The sequence below is a fragment of the Microcaecilia unicolor genome, chromosome 3 (assembly GCF_901765095.1).
Source record: "Microcaecilia unicolor chromosome 3, aMicUni1.1, whole genome shotgun sequence".
Lineage (NCBI taxonomy): Eukaryota > Metazoa > Chordata > Amphibia > Gymnophiona > Siphonopidae > Microcaecilia > Microcaecilia unicolor.
The window spans coordinates 382,668,303-382,684,902 of NC_044033.1; the positions used below are offsets into that span (position 1 = coordinate 382,668,303).

The window sequence follows — 16,600 nt, forward strand, 5'->3', positions numbered from 1 at the left end:
AAGAATAAATTGCCCTGCAGGGTCCTTCTTCACCTGATGAATCTGTATGGGTAGACTATTGTGCTGGTCCCAGTTTTAATCTAGTTCCGAATCTTGCCTTGTTCTGTCTGGGTTCCAGTTCTAGCCCCTTTGCCTTGGTTTCCTTGCCTTGTTTGGATCCTGTCCTTGTCTTTTGTGCCTTGTTACCTCTGCCATGCCTAGTCCAGTCTTGTCTAGTCTCCTGGTTTATTCTAGCCCTGTCTTGTCTAGCCCTGCCTAGTCCTGCCTTGTTCTGATTCCTGCTCTGTGCCAGCCCAAGTGACTTGTCTGCCACAGCTCTGGCTGCCATCCAAGGACTTACCATCCCTGAAACCTTGAATCCATGACAGATCACAAAGGCCCCTGAGACCATGACAGATTGCAAAGGCCCTGAGGCCGTGACAGATGGTATATACCCCAGGGTACTAAAAAAAACTCAAAAATGAAATTGCTAAAATATTATTAGTGAAATGATCCATTGCACCTGAAGAATGGAAGGAAGATGGCTAACATAATGTCAGTTTTTAAACAGTTTGCTCTACTAAACGATGAATTATCTGTTCTGTATTTAAACGGTATATATAGTTGATTTAAACAAAGGGCCTCATTATCCAAGGGTACCAACTCAGTGGACACACCTGTAGAGGCTACAATCATGGGCCAGCCACCACCTCCGAAAAACCTACAGAGTGGGATAACAAAACCAATCTGTAGTAAAAAGCGGAGTAGGGCTAATTAAGAATAACTTAATTTAACAACAGGCACAGGTAATATCAAATACGCCTTAATAGTTATGATGTCTTATATCGGAAGAATGAAAAAGTATAATTCAACAGGGAAAAAAAGACCAAACGTAAAATACCATATGGCAAAAAGAGTACTTAGCTTAAAACCCGGGAAGGAAAAAATCCACATCCGAGAGGCACCTCCATCAGTAATTTGGCAAAATTATAGACCGGTGAGTCTGACATCAGTGCCGGGGAAAATGGTAGAGGCTATTATTAAAAACAAAATTACAGAGCACATCCGAGGACATGGATTACTGAGACCAAGTCAGCACGGCTTTTGTGTGGGGAAATCTTGCCTGACCAATTTACTTCAATTCTTTGAAGGAGTAAACAAACATGTGGACAAAGGGGAACCGGTTGATATTGTGTATCTGGATTTTCAAAAGGCGTTTGACAAGGTACCTCATGAAAGGCTACAGAGGAAATTGGAGGGTCATGGGATAGGAGGAAATGTCATATTGTGGATTAAAAACTGGTTGAAGGATAGGAAACAGAGAGTGGGGTTAAATGGGCAGTATTCACAATGGAGAAGGGTAGTTGGTGGGGTTCCTCAGGGATCTGTGCTAGGACCGCTGCTTTTTAATATATTTATAAATGATTTAGAGATGGGAGTAACTAGCGAGGTAATTAAATTTGCTGATGACACAAAGTTATTAAATCACGACAAGATTGTGAAAAATTACAAGAGGACCTTACGAGACTGGGAGACTGGGCGGCTAAATGGCAGATGACATTTAATGTGAGCAAGTGCAAGGTGATGCATGTGGGAAAAAAGAACGCTACGTCATGCAAGGTTCCACGTTAGGAGTTACAGACCAAGAAAGAGATTTGGGTGTCGTCGTCGTCGTCGATAATACGCTGAAACCTTCTGCTCAGTGTGCTGCTGTGACTAGGAAAGCGAATAGAATGTTGGGTATTATTAGGAAAGGTATGGAAAACAGGTGTGAGGATGTTATAATGCCGTTGTATCGCTCCATGGTGCGATCCCACCTTGAGTATTGTGTTCAATTCTGGTCGCCGCATCTCAAGAAAGATATAGTAGAATTGGAAAAGGTGCAGCGAAGGGCGACTAAAATGATAGCGGGGATGGGACGACTTCCCTATGAAGAAAGATTAAGGAGGTTAGGGCTATTCAGCTTGGAGAAGAGACGGCTGAGGGGAGACATGATAGAGGTATATAAAATAATGAGTGGAGTGGAACAGGTGGATGTGAAGCGTCTGTTCACGCTTTCCAAAAATACTAGGACTAGGGGGCATGCGATGAAACTACAGTGTAGTAAATTTAAAACAAATCGGAGAAAATGTTTCTTCACCCAACGTATAATTAAACTCTGGAATTCGTTGCCGGAGAAAGTGGTGAAGGCGGTTAGCTTAGCAGAGTTTAAAAAGGGTTGGACGGTTTCATAAAGGACAAGTCCATAAACCGCTACTAAATGGACTTGATAAAAATCCACAAATCCAGGAATAACATGTATAGAATGTTTGTACGTTTGGGAAGCTTGCCAGGTGCCCTTGGCTTGGATTGGCCGCTGTCGTGGACAGGATGCTGGGCTCGATGGACCCTTGGTCTTTTCCCAGTATGGCATTACTTATGTACTTATGTAAAATGGTAATACATATATAGAGTCACTTCAAATCCCTAAGAAGTTTTCCTTTCAATTGAATACCATACGGCAAAAAGAGTACTTAGCTTAAAACCCGGGAAGGAAAAAATCCACATCCGAGCGGTGCCTCCATCAGTTATATGGCAAACTGGTAATGCATATATAGAGTCACTTCAGATCCCTTAGAATTCCCTAAGAGTCAACATGGATTCAGCCAAGGAAACTCTTACCTCATGAATTTGCTATATTTTTTTGAAGGCATGAATATGATTGACTTCTGAGAAAATTAAAAAGCCATGGGATAGGAGGCAATGTTCTGTTGTGAATTGGGAACTCATTAAAAGATAGAAAAGTGAGCAGGGTTAAATAGCCAATTCTCTCAGTGGAGGAAGGTAAAAGAATGCCACAAAGATCTGTACTGGGACCTGTGCTTTATAACATATTTATAAATGATCTAAAAATGGGAACGATGAGTGAGTTGATAAAATTTTAGTATTAAACAATATTAAAGATGGCTGTTGAGCAGGAGACACTGTGATACCCTCCTCGGAGACCACGCCAGCTAGTACCCGACTGATACCACAAGACACCAGAGCCAGCCAGACGTGTCTGAGAGAGCCCTACTAATCTAAATGCATGACAACTAGTGCAGGTGCCCCACCATCATCCCCTGCAATTAAATCTGCCCTGAGTGCCAATGGCAGCATGGGCGCCCAGATCATGCCTCGAGCACGACATCCGGAAGGCAATAGGACACACAAGTTTCTGTCAGCCAATCACAGCTGTTTAGCTGACATCGATGTCAGCTAAAGGAGCTGTGATTGGCTGACAGAAACTTGGAGGGATTTAATGGAAAGGGAAGGGCATCTAAACAGTTGAATAAGTGGTGCAGTGGTTAGAGCACAGGTTTTCTAATCAGAAGGTGGCTGGTTCAAATCCCCCTATTACTATTGTTTTAATTTGGACGTCCCTGACTGCACTTGCATGTTTTTTTTTATTTCCGATTGTTTTAATTTGGACGTCCCTGACTGCACTTGCATGTTTTTTTTTTATTTCCGATTGTTTTAATTTGGATGACCCTGAGTGCACTTGCATGTTTTTTTAAATTTCCGATTGTTTTAATTTGGATGTCCCTGACTGCACTTGCATGTTTTTTTTTCTTCCGATTTTTGCTCTCTGCATGGGTCCCGCGCAGCACCAACTAAACTAAAATTGCTCCGGGGACCTGCATACTGCTGTCATGGAGCTAGGTATGATATTTGAGGCTGGCATAGAGGCATCTCAGGGGGACCAGTGCACTATGAATGCTGGCCCCTCCCACGACCAAATGCCTTGGATTTGGTCCGTTTTTGAGATGGCCGGCAGCGGTTTCGATTATCGCTGAAAAACAAAAACACCCAGCTCAAAAAACGCCCACATCCAATGCATTTGGCCGGCACAAACCATATTTTCGAAACTAAAGATAAATGTCCATCTTTTTCGAAAATACGGTTCAGCCCGCCCCTTCACGGACCCGTTCTCAGAGATGGACGTTTTTACACATGGGCGTTTGCGTTCGATTATGCCCCTCTATGTGAGTGCCATCAAAGAAAATTGCCATAGTCTCGATCACAGAGGGCAACTACCTACCAATATCAGTAGGATACATCAATGCCAGATCAGCAGTAAACAAAACAGAAACAATAAAAGACGATCCTAGATGAAGACCTTGGTCTATCATTCCATGACAGATGACCCAATTATTCAGGTCCTATGTCCCCCAGGTTACAAGATCCTACACTGGACCAGAAAAGGAAAAAGAGGCGGGGGCATCGCACTAATCTACGTATCCTTTTTCATAGTGGAACCCCTAGCAGAATCCATAACACCACAATTGGAAATCGCCTCAATCAGTAACAAATCTCTACACAACCAACTAAGCTGCACCCTACTATAAAGGCCACCCAATACCTGGAGAACAGCCCAATCAAACTTCATGGAATTCATCTCAAACACATGTATAACCAATTCATGTGATGATGATAGGAGATATCAATCTACACCTCGAAGACCACAGCTCAGACAGCACCAGAGACTGCACTGAATTCCTCCAACTCTGGGACGTGAAACGACCACCAGTAAACACAACCCACAACAAAGGCCACACACTAGACCTAATGGGACGCAGATTCTCAGTGGCCAATGACCTGGACAGAAACTCCTTGGTCAGACCACTTCAAACTGAACATGACCCTCTGCTGGAAAGAATATGGAACCAAGACAACACAAAAACATACAGTATGCTGCACAAATCTCGAGGAAAAGGCAATACAACTAAATTCTGGACTGCTTTATATGAAAACCAGTGGACACCAAACACCCATTCAGAAGAATTTCTAACAGAATGGGATGCAAGATGTACCACCATATTAGATATAATAGCCCCCATGAACAAACAAAAATCAGTAGAAAACAAAAATCAGTAATAGATGCAAAACAGCCCCTTGGTATGATGATGAACTACAAAAACTAAAAACCCAATGCAGAAGACAAGAATGATCATGTACGAAAAACAAAACCAAAGAGAGCAGAACCAAGTGGAGAGAAGCATGAAACAAATACAAGATCAATTAAGTCAGGCCAAAATTAAATTCTACACAGAACAAGTAGGTTCAGACTTTAAAAACTCAAAGAAGCTCTACAGACTTATAAACACCCTACTAAACACCAAACCTCTGACAATAGAATACGAGGACTCCAGAACAGCAAATGAACTGGCAAGATACTTCAAAGAGAAGATCCTCAAATTAAGAAAAAGCCTCCAGCACAACTACACTGACTTAGAAACCCTAATAGATGAACTTGATCACCCTCCAGGGGAATCTCCAGCAGACAGATCAAGGACAGTCTTCACACAACCCACACATGAGATAGTAGGACAAAGCGAATGCTACATACCTGTAGAAGGTATTCTCCGAGGACAGCAGGCTGATTGTTCTCACTGATGGGTGACGTCCACGGCAGCCCCTCCAATCGGAACACTTTCTAGCAAAGTCCTTTGCTAGTCCTCGTGCGCCGATGCGCACCGCGCATGCGCGGCCGTCTTCCCGCCCGAACCGGCTCGTGCCGGCCAGTCTCATATGTAGCAAGACAAAGAGAAGGGAAGACACAACTCCAAAGGGGAGGCAGGCGGGTTTGTGAGAACAATCAGCCTGCTGTCCTCGGAGAATACCTTCTACAGGTATGTAGCATTCGCTTTCTCCGAGGACAAGCAGGCTGCTTGTTCTCACTGATGGGGTATCCCTAGCCCCCAGGCTCACTCAAAACAACAACCATGGTCAATTGGGCCTCGCAACGGCGAGGACATAACTGAGATTGACCTAAAAAATTTACCAACTAACTGAGAGTGCAGCCTGGAACAGAACAAACATGGGCCTAGGGGGGTGGAGTTGGATTCTAAACCCCGAACAGATTCTGAAGCACTGACTGCCCGAACCGACTGTCGCGTCGGGTATCCTGCTGCAGGCAGTAATGAGATGTGAATGTGTGGACGGATGACCACGTCGCAGCTTTGCAAATCTCTTCAATAGTGGCTGACTTCAAGTGGGCTACCGACGCTGCCATGGCTCTAACATTATGAGCCGTGACATGACCCTCAAGAGCCAGCCCAGCCTGGGCGTAAGTGAAGGAAATGCAATCTGCTAGCCAATTGGATATGGTGCGTTTTCCCACAGCCACTCCCCTCCTGTTGGGATCAAAAGAAACAAACAATTGGGCGGACTGTCTGTTGGGCTGTGTCCGCTCCAGATAGAAGGCCAATGCTCTCTTGCAGTCCAATGTGTGCAGCTGACGTTCAGCAGGGCAGGAATGAGGACGGGGAAAGAATGTTGGCAAGACAATTGACTGGTTCAGATGGAACTCCGACACAACCTTTGGCAAGAACTTAGGGTGAGTAAGGAGGACTACTCTGTTATGATGAAATTTGGTGTAAGGGGCCTGGGCTACCAGGGCCTGAAGCTCACTGACTCTACGAGCTGAAGTAACTGCCACCAAGAAAATGACCTTCCAGGTCAAGTACTTCAGATGGCAGGAGTTCAGTGGCTCAAAAGGAGGTTTCATCAGCTGGGTGAGAATGACATTGAGATCCCATGACACTGTAGGAGGCTTGACAGGGGGCTTTGACAAAAGCAAACCTCTCATGAAGCGAACAACTAAAGGCTGTCCTGAGATCGGCTTACCTTCCACACGGTAATGGTATGCACTGATTGCACTAAGGTGAACCCTTACAGAGTTGGTCTTGAGACCAGACTCAGACAGGTGCAGAAGGTATTCAAGCAGGGTCTGTGTAGGACAAGAGCGAGGATCTAGGGCCTTGCTGTCACACCAGACGGCAAACCTCCTCCATAGAAAGAAGTAACTCCTCTTAGTGGAATCTTTCCTGGAAGCAAGCAAGATGCGGGAGACACCCTCTGACAGACCCAAAGAGGCAAAGTCTACGCTCTCAACATCCAGGCCGTGAGAGCCAGGGACCGGAGGTTGGGATGCAGAAGCGCCCCTTCATCCTGCGTGATGAGGGTCGGAAAACACTCCAATCTCCACGGTTCTTCGGAGGACAACTCCAGAAGAAGAGGGAACCAGATCTGACGCGGCCAAAAAGGAGCAATCAGAATCATGGTGCCTCGGTCTTGCTTGAGTTTCAACAAAGTCTTCCCCACCAGAGGTATGGGAGGATAAGCATACAGCAGACCCTCCCCCCAGTCCAGGAGGAAGGCATCCGATGCCAGTCTGCCGTGGGCCTGAAGCCTGGAACAGAACTGAGGGACTTTGTGGTTGGCTCGAGATGCGAAGAGGTCTACCAAGGGGGTGCCCCACACCTGGAAGATCTGTCGCCCTACGCGGGAACTGAGCGACCACTCGTGAGGTTGCATAATCCTGCTCAACCTGTCGGCCAGACTGTTGTTTACGCCTGCCAGATATGTGGCTTGGAGCACCATTCCGTGACGGCGAGCCCAGAGCCACATGCTGACGGCTTCCTGACACGGGGGGCCTGACGTAGTACATGGCAACCTGGTTGTCTGTCTGAATTTGGATAATTTGGTGGGACAGCCGATCTCTGAAAGCCTTCAGAGCGTTCCAGATTGCTCGTAACTCCAGAAGATTGATCTGCAGATCGCGTTCCTGGAGGGACCAGCTTCCTTGGGTGTGAAGCCCATCGACATGAGCTCCCCATCCCAGGAGAGACGCATCCGTGGTCAGCACTTTTTGTGGCTGAGGAATTTGGAAAGGACGTCCCAGAGTCAAATTGGACCAAATCGTCCACCAATACAGGGATTCGAGAAAACTCGTGGACAGGTGGATCACATCTTCTAGATCCCCAGCAGCCTGAAACCACTGGGAAGCTAGGGTCCATTGAGCAGATCTCATGTGAAGGCGGGCCATGGGAGTCACATGAACTGTGGAGGCCATGTGGCCCAGCAATCTCAACATCTGCCGAGCTGTGATCTGCTGGGACGCTCGCACCCGCGAGACGAGGGACAACAAGTTGTTGGCTCTCGTCTCTGGGAGATAGGCGCGAGTCGTCCGAGAATCCAGCAGAGCTCCTATGAATTCGAGTTTCTGCACTGGGAGAAGGTGGGACTTTGGGTAATTTATCACAAACCCCAGTAGCTCCAGGAGGCGAATAGTCATCTGCATGGACTGCAGGGCTCCTGCCTCGGATGTGTTCTTCACCAGCCAATCGTCAAGATATGGGAACACGTGTACCTCCAGTCTGCGAAGTGCCGCTGCTACTACAGCCAAGCACTTGGTGAACACTCTGGGCGCAGAGGCGAGCCCAAAGGTTAGCACACAGTACTGGAAGTGACGTGTGCCCAGCTGAAATCGCAGATACTGTCTGTGAGCTGGCAGTATCGGGATGTGCGTGTAGGCGTCCTTCAAGTCCAGAGAGCATAGCCAATCGTTTTCCTGAATCATGGGGAGAAGGGTGCCCAGGGAAAGCATCCTGAACTTTTCTTTGACCAGATATTTGTTCAGGGCCCTTAGGTCTAGGATGGGACGCACCCCCCCTGTTTTCTTTTCCACAAGGAAGTACCTGGAATAGAATCCCAGCCCTTCTTGTCCGGATGGCACGGGCTCGACCGCATTGGCGCTGAGAAGGGCGGAGAGTTCCTCTGCAAGTACCTGCTTGTGCTGGAAGCTGTAAGACTGAGCTCTCGGTGGACAATTTGGAGGTTTTGAGACCAAATTGAGGGTGTATCCTTGCCGGACTATTTGGAGAACCCACTGATCGGAGGTTATGAGAGGCCACCTTTGGTGAAAAGCTTTCAACCTCCCTCCGACTGGCAGGTCGCCCGGCACTGAAACTTGGATGTCGGCTATGCTCTGCTGGAGCCAGTCAAAAGCTCGTCCCTTGCTTTTGCTGGGTAGCCGAGGGGCCTTGCTGAGGCGCACGCTGCTGACGAGAGCGAGCGCGCTGGGGCTTAGCCTGGGCTGCAGGCTGTCGAGAAGGAGGATTGTACCTACGCTTGCCAGAAGAGTAGGGAACAGTCTTCCTTCCCCCAAAAAATCTTCTACCTGTAGAGGTAGAGGCTGAAGGCTGCCGGCGGGAGAACTTGTCGAATGCGGTGTCCCGCTGGTGGAGCTGCTCTACCACCTGTTCGACTTTCTCTCCAAAAATATTATCCGCACGGCAAGGCGAGTCCGCAATCCGCTGCTGGATTCTATTCTCCAGGTCGGAGGCGCGCAGCCATGAGACTCTGCGCATCACCACACCTTGAGCAGCGGCCCTGGACGCAACATCAAAGGTGTCATACACTCCTCTGGCCAGGAATTTTCTGCACGCCTTCAGCTGCCTGACCACCTCCTGAAATGGCTTGGCTTGCTCAGGAGGGAGCTTATCCACCAAGCCCGCCAACTGCCGCACATTGTTCCGCATGTGTATGCTCGTGTAGAGCTGGTACGACTGAATTTTGGCCACGAGCATAGAAGAATGGTAGGCCTTCCTCCCAAAGGAGTCCAAGGTTCTAGAGTCCTTGTCCGGGGGCGCCGAAGCATGCTCCCTAGAACTCTTGGCCTTCTTTAGGGCCAAATCCACAACTCCAGAGTCGTGAGGCAACTGAGTGCACATCAGCTCTGGGTCCCCATGGATTTGGTACTGGGACTCAATCTTCTTGGGGATGTGGGGATTACTTAATGGTTTGGTCCAGTTCGCCAGCAATGTCTTTTGAGGACATGATGCATGGGTACTGTGGACGCTTCCTTAGGTGGAGAAGGATAGTCCAGGAGCTCAAACATTTCAGCCCTGGGCTCGTCCTCCACAACCACCGGGAAGGGGATGGCCGTAGACATCTCCTGGACAAAGGAAACGAAAGACAGACTCTCGGGGGGAGAAAGCTGTCTTTCAGGAGAGGGAGTGGGATCAGAAGGGAGACCCTCAGACTCCTCGTCAGAGAAATATCTGATGTCTTCTTCTTCTTCCCACGAGGCCTCACCATCGGTGTCAGACACAAGTTCACGGACCTGTGTCTGCAACCGTGCCCGGCTGGACTCCGTGGAACCACGGCCACGGTGGGAGCGTCGAGAGGTAGACTCCCTCGTCCGCACCGGCGAAGCTCCCTCCGCCGACGTAGTCGGGTAGCCTTCCTGGGAGGCTACCGCAGTCGGTACTGCACGCGGCACCGACGCCGGAGACCTCACCCCGGGCAATGGGCCAGCCGGCGCCTCGCTCGACGGTACCGGTGGTGCAAGCACCCCCGGTACCGGAGGGGTAGGGCGCAACAGCTCTCCCAGGATCTCTGGGAGAACGGCCCGGAGACTCTCGTTCAGAGCGGCTGTAGAAAAAGGCATGGAAGCCGATGCAGGCGTCAATGTCAGAGTCTGTTCCGGGTGTGGAGGCTGTTCCGGGCTGTCCAAAGGGGAGCGCATCGACACCTCTTGAACAGAGGGCGAGCGGTCCTCTCAGTGCCGATGCCTACTGGGTGCCGACTCCCTCGGCGACCCAGAGCTCTCGGTGCCGACACGGGAAGGGGACTGGTGACGATGCTTCTTCGACTTCTTGGGACGAAGCATGTCACCGGAGCTTCCCGGCACCGACGAGGAGGACGTAGAATCCAGCCGTCGCTTCCTCGGGGCCGAGACCGAAGGAGGTCGGTCTCGGGGGGGGGGGGGGGCTGTACCGCAGGAGCCCTCGGGATGGGGGGAGACCCACCCGAAGGCTCACCGCCACCAGCAGGGGAATGGACAGCCCTCACCTGCACTCCAGATGAAGCACCACCGTCCGACGACATCAGCAGACGAGGAGGTCTCGATACCACCGACGCCGACGCAGCCTTCCAATGTCGCCCCGATGCAGAGGGCCGATGCCTCGATGCACTCGATGCAATCGGGGGCGAAGATGAAGGTCCAGGCGCCGACGACGTCGAAGCAGTCGATACTCCCGGTGCCGATGCCGACGAAGAGCCCGAGAACAAAATGTTCCACTGGGCTAATCTCGCTACCTGAGTCCGCTTTTGTAAAAGGGAACACAGACTACAGGCCTGAGGGCGGTGCCCAGCCCCCAGACACTGAAGACACGACGCGTGCCTGTCAGTGAGCGAGATTACCCGGGCGCACTGGGTGCACTTCTTGAAGCCGCTGGAAGACTTCGATGTCATGGGCGGAAAAATCGCGCCGGCGAGATCAAAACTCGAAATGGCGAAAATGGCACCGCAAAAATAGGGGGAAGAAAAACTTTGACCGAGGCCTAAATAGGGCCTACCCCGACGACGAAAGAAAACATACCGGGGCAAAGACTGGAAGTACGGGAAGGGAGAAAACCATAAAGGTCTCCTTCCGACACCTTTTTTCTTTTTTTTTTTTTTTTTTTTTTAGAACGAATCGATAAACGACGCGCGAGGTCAACTTTGGGGCGCGAACGGCGAAACACGACCGTACCGAGCGCGGACAAAAGAAGACTGGCCGGCACGAGCCGGTTCGGGTGGGAAGACGGCCGCGCATGCGCGGTGCGCATCGGCGCGCGAGGACTAGCAAAGGACTTTGCTAGAAAGTGTTCCGATTGGAGGGGCTGCCGTGGACGTCACCCATCAGTGAGAACAAGCAGCCTGCTTGTCCTCGGAGAAATTGTAAGATAATTCGCCTCCGTTCACTGCATGCTGAACATGTGGAGGGGCATAATTGAACAGGGCGCCCAAGTTTTCCTGAGGACGTCCTCGCAGGACGTCCCGGTGAAGGGATGGGGAAACCTGTATTATCAAAACAAGATGGGCGTCCAGCTTTCGTTGTGAGGAGGGTGAAAGCATCCATGGTGAGACATTGTGTGGAAAATAGACATCAGTTTGGTGATTTAAGATGTATGGGGATTGATTATATCCCAGATAATAATTATCACAGGGGATTGTATATTGTACAAGTCTATGACTATTCCTGGGGCAATCAAGGCTTATTTTTGTAATTTCAGTAAGATTTGTAGTGGTGTTTTCTCTCTCTTAATTTTTAGAGCAGAAGATTTTGAAGTTTGGTGTATTTAACGCCTGCTCTTCCAAAGACTGATTTTTTGCTTATATATAAGAAGTTTTAATCAACATCCATGCTTGATTTAAACTCTTAAGATTTGCATCTTCTTCTTTTAGCTTTTTAAAAAAACATTTTCCTTATTTTATTATTGTTGCCTTTTTGGAAGTTAAATGCTAATGTAGTAGATTTCCTTAGGGACCCTTTTATTAAACCACGTAAGCGTCTACGTGCACCCAATGCACGCCAAAATGGAGTTACTGCTCGACTACTGTGTGGCTCTTGCGGTAATTTCATTTTTGGTACACGTCCGATACGTGGCATTTGGTGCATGTAGGTCATTACCGCCTGGTTACCGCATGAGTCTTTACCGCTAGGTCAATGGCTGGCGGTAAGGTCTCAGACCCAAAATGAACGCGCAGTAATTTTCATTTTGTTGCACGTCCATTTTTGGCAAAAATAAAAAGGGCCTTTTTTACAGGCACACTAAAAAGTGGATTGGCATGCGCCCAAAACCCACGCCTACACTACCGCAAGTCATTTTTCAGCTTGCCTTTGTAAAAGGACCCCTTAATGTCTTCACTCAAATTTGATCATGTTATGATCACTATTATCAAGTGGCCCCGATACCATTACCTCTTGCCCCAAATCCTGAATTCCCTAAGGATAGATGTAAATAATTCCCCCTCGTCGGTTTCTCAGCCAGCTGTTCCATAAAACAGTCATTTATTTCATCTAGGAACTCTACCATCCTAGCATTTCTTGACATGATATTGTGGCCTTGGGAAGAGAAGGAGACTGTGCTACTGCAAAGATAAGTCACTGCATTTTGCAACGTATATATTAAGAAGTGGTAAAACATTCTAAAATGTTAATTAGACTTATGGAGGTTTTTGTGCTGATGATGACAGCTAGTGCTCCAGACAGTTGAAGGCCAGTAGGCCAAATAATAAGGAGTGTGTTGAGGCTTTTCCTCCATTAATCTATAAGAATTTATATGCATCAGTAAGATCACATTAAGGAATTTAGAAAATTACGAGGATATTGTGGATTGATTTGCTTTAGAAGTATTATTATCTTCTGTGGCTCCTAGATTTGATGATATTTATCAAGTCAATATTGGGGTGATTGAAATCAATATACAGATATAGGGTGCAGTAGAGGAAACAAAAAACAAACAAAGCAACAAACAATGAATATATCTACCACTCAGCAAAAAAAACCCCAATAGAATATATACAAAACTTTCTATATTAATTTTGATAAATGAAGAAAAAGACCTCAGTGTAGATACAAACACCCTTAAAACCAATAGGGAAAAACTACCATTATAGGTCTAAAAAAAAAAACTCCACTAAAGGATTATGTCAGTTTTAAAACCTCAAAAAATATATTTATTTAACAATGTCCACAAAAATATAATGGAAAATACTTACCTGTTGGGTTTCAGTATTAGAGCTCTTCGCTACAGTCCAAGCACATTAAACAGGTTCCAGGCAAACTTTAGTGAACCACTATGTTGTAATGCCAAGTAATCCATTGATTCTGAGAAATATCACTTGCTTTGCCTATATGGCTTCCACTAAAAAACAATAATCAATACCAAAAATTAACGAAAACTTTAAAGCAAAATACACAGATCCTCAAGTGCTGCGAGTAGATTTAGGATCTCAAGGTGGTGAAACAATATGGCAAGGTTGTAGCTGTTGCCTGAAGAATTCTAGGCTGCATAGAGAGAGGCATAACCAGCAGAAGAAAGAATATGTTGATGCCCCTGTATGACTCATTGGTGAGGCCACACTTGAAGGCCATATCTCTTCAAGGACATAGAAAGACTTGAGGTGGTTCAGATGAAGGCAACACAAATGGTACAGGGTATGTTCCATAAGACATATGAGAAGAGACTAGAGGATTTGAATATGTATATGCTAGAGAAAAAGAGAGAGAGGTGACTTGAGCCAGACATTTAAGTACTTGAAAGATATTAATATTCAAACAATCCTATTCCAGAGAAGTAGGGGCAGTAGAACTAGAGGGCATGAATGGAGGTTGCAGGGAGGTAGTCTTAGGAATAACATCAGGAAATACTTTTTCACAGAGAGGGTAGTAGTTGCCTGGAATGCCCTTCCAGGAGAGATGGTAGAGTCAAAAACCAGTGAATAAATTCAAAAATGCATGGGATAGACACAGAGGATGCCTAAATAGAAAGAGGATGGAAGCACAACATGACTGTTGAGGTGTTATGTTGGGCAAGAATAGTGGGAATGAAGGCCAAAGCCGGACAGACTTCTGTAGTCTGTGTCCTGCAATGGCAAAAAACTGAAGAAGATTTGGCAACCCCAGCACTGGGGGAACCAAGGCTGATGCTAGACAGATATCTACGGTCTATGTCCTGCAAATGGCAAAAGACTGAAGAAGATTTGGCAACTCCAGCACTGGGGGAACCGAGGCCGATGCTAGACATACTTCTACAGTCTGAGTCCTGCAAATGGCAAACGACAGGTGAAGCTTCATCAACTCCAGTGTTATAGATCACCTTATTGTCACATGCTGTGAGGGTGCTGTGCAGCTCAGGGAAAGGGGAAGGCATCTTGACTGGAATACTGTCAGCAATACTTGGGGAAGATATATGGTTATAACTAAGACTCCATCATGTTTGGATGCCTATATAGTTGACATGGTGGAGACTTGACAACCAGTGTTTAAACTTGGGTGGCTGGGGCTCACACAGAGTGGTGGGCGTGGCTCTAGCCACCTTGTTCGGCAGACTGAATGGACTGTATGGGTCTTTTCTGCTGCCATTTACTGTGTTACTTTGTAATATTTATTTAAGGTGTTAGGTAGGGGGGAGAAAAATAAACACAAAAATCTAGTCCTTAAATATACGAGTGTTCTTTCGTGGCCTGCTCCTGCAGGGCCATGGCATACACTACTGTCTCTCAATAAAACAGCATTCATTGCTGGGCTCTGGTCTGGCTTCCCAGAGTTATCAGTACAATCATTAGCAGTTCATGTAGGCCAGCCTGCATCCAGCTGGGTCAAAGATGCCACTTTGTAAAGTTCCAAGTCGAACTTGGCCTACCTGACTGTCGTGGTTGCAGTTCACAGATACATGGTGGAGGCATATGCAGTTGGGTATTGCTGCTGTAAACCACTTTGATTGTAACCACAGAGAGGTGGTATATCAAATCCCATCCCCTTTCGCTTCCCTCTGGGCCTCCTGAACCTAGTTGTCCCCTGAGTTTTTATACTTCCTGGACCATGCCCTCGTGGGTCCACCCCTCCAGTGTCACTTCCCTCTTGGGCGAGACTATGAGTTTTAAGGTGATTCTGATACTGTGAGGGAGCATCCTTAAAGGGAAGTGGCAACACCCTCCAGAATTCCTGTAAGCACCAAATGAAAAACTGAAAAAATTCAACATTCATGTTTTGAATTTCTTACAGAAATTATATATATTGACATCTTCAAAAAATGCATACCATTCTTTCTCAGTATTTAGTTCATAAGGTTTATAAATCCAACTCTTTTCCTGTTGATGCAGTAAATTTTTGGTATCTTCCCCCCCCCGGCCATGTGTTGGTTTAGGGATATATTCCAAAATCGAACGAGAAACCGAAATCATGAACTTTACTTCTGCAATGTAGTACAAAAGCTTCGCCTCCTTACATGTGGAGATACAATGCCTGTGTTCAGTTGATCAGATGTTTAACTTTCAGGAGGTTTGACCCACGTTTAGCAGTAAGCATGGATAAAACGGATGATATACACAAGTGAAGATGAAAGGCATGTAGTTACCAAGCAGCATTGATAACTGTGCTTTCTGTATAGATTGATTAATTACTTTATTTCCTCCATCATTGAAAAAGAAAAAACAGAAAATTGCATACATTTAGAATGGCCCCCAAAGGGGTCTCCCTGCTCAAGGGATACAACTCACAGCTACAGTGTCTGTGAGACAAATAGGTTCCTGTAGGTTCTGTTGATGACTGTAAGAGTAAGAATCTCAAGTACTGAAAGCAAGGATGTAGCCACAAAACTCGCCAGTGCTTCTTAATGATCTGGACAACAGAGTAAGGGGCCCTTTTACTAAAGGGCGGTAGGGCTACCGTACGGGTTGCATACGCCAAAACAGCACTACTGCTGGGCTTGCCCAGGCACCCTGTGGTAGTTCTGCTTTTGCCATGTACCGTTTCCCACACTAGAAAATAAAAATTTTCTAGTATGGGAGGCAGGGAGTAGGCGTGCCTGGTGGTAACTGGGCAGCATGAGCACACTGCTGTGTGCTGCTCAATTCCTGCTAAATAGGTGGCGGTATGGGCTCAAACAGTAATGGCTGTGCACTAATTTGGAAATTAGCGCACGGCCATTAATGACACAAATAGAAATTTGGCCATTTTAGAGCTGTGCTAAAAAGTGGCCAGAGTGGGCGGGATACCCATTCACTAGAACTACTGCTGACCACTTTTTAGCACGGTTTAGTAAAAGGACCCCTAAGAGCGTTTTGTATACTGAAAAATGCCCATTACAAAATCACTTTCTGTTACAGTAATGTGTAAATGTTAACAGTTGGTCCTGGTCATTATAAACATTATAAAGTGCTTGTGTATTCTCCAAGGCTCCCTTACAGTGTAACCACAGTTGAGTGCTGCAGCATAACTATTTTTTGTACAGTATATTACATTTTGAAATGTTTGTTTGAATGG

General features: G+C 47.0%; 1 protein-coding gene across 2 annotated transcripts in view; it reads left to right on the plus strand.

The window, feature by feature from the left end:
• Positions 1–16,600, plus strand: part of DRC1 (dynein regulatory complex subunit 1) — a 232,807-nt gene that overhangs the window by 191,760 nt on the left and 24,447 nt on the right. The gene's annotated exons all lie outside the window — the stretch shown is intronic.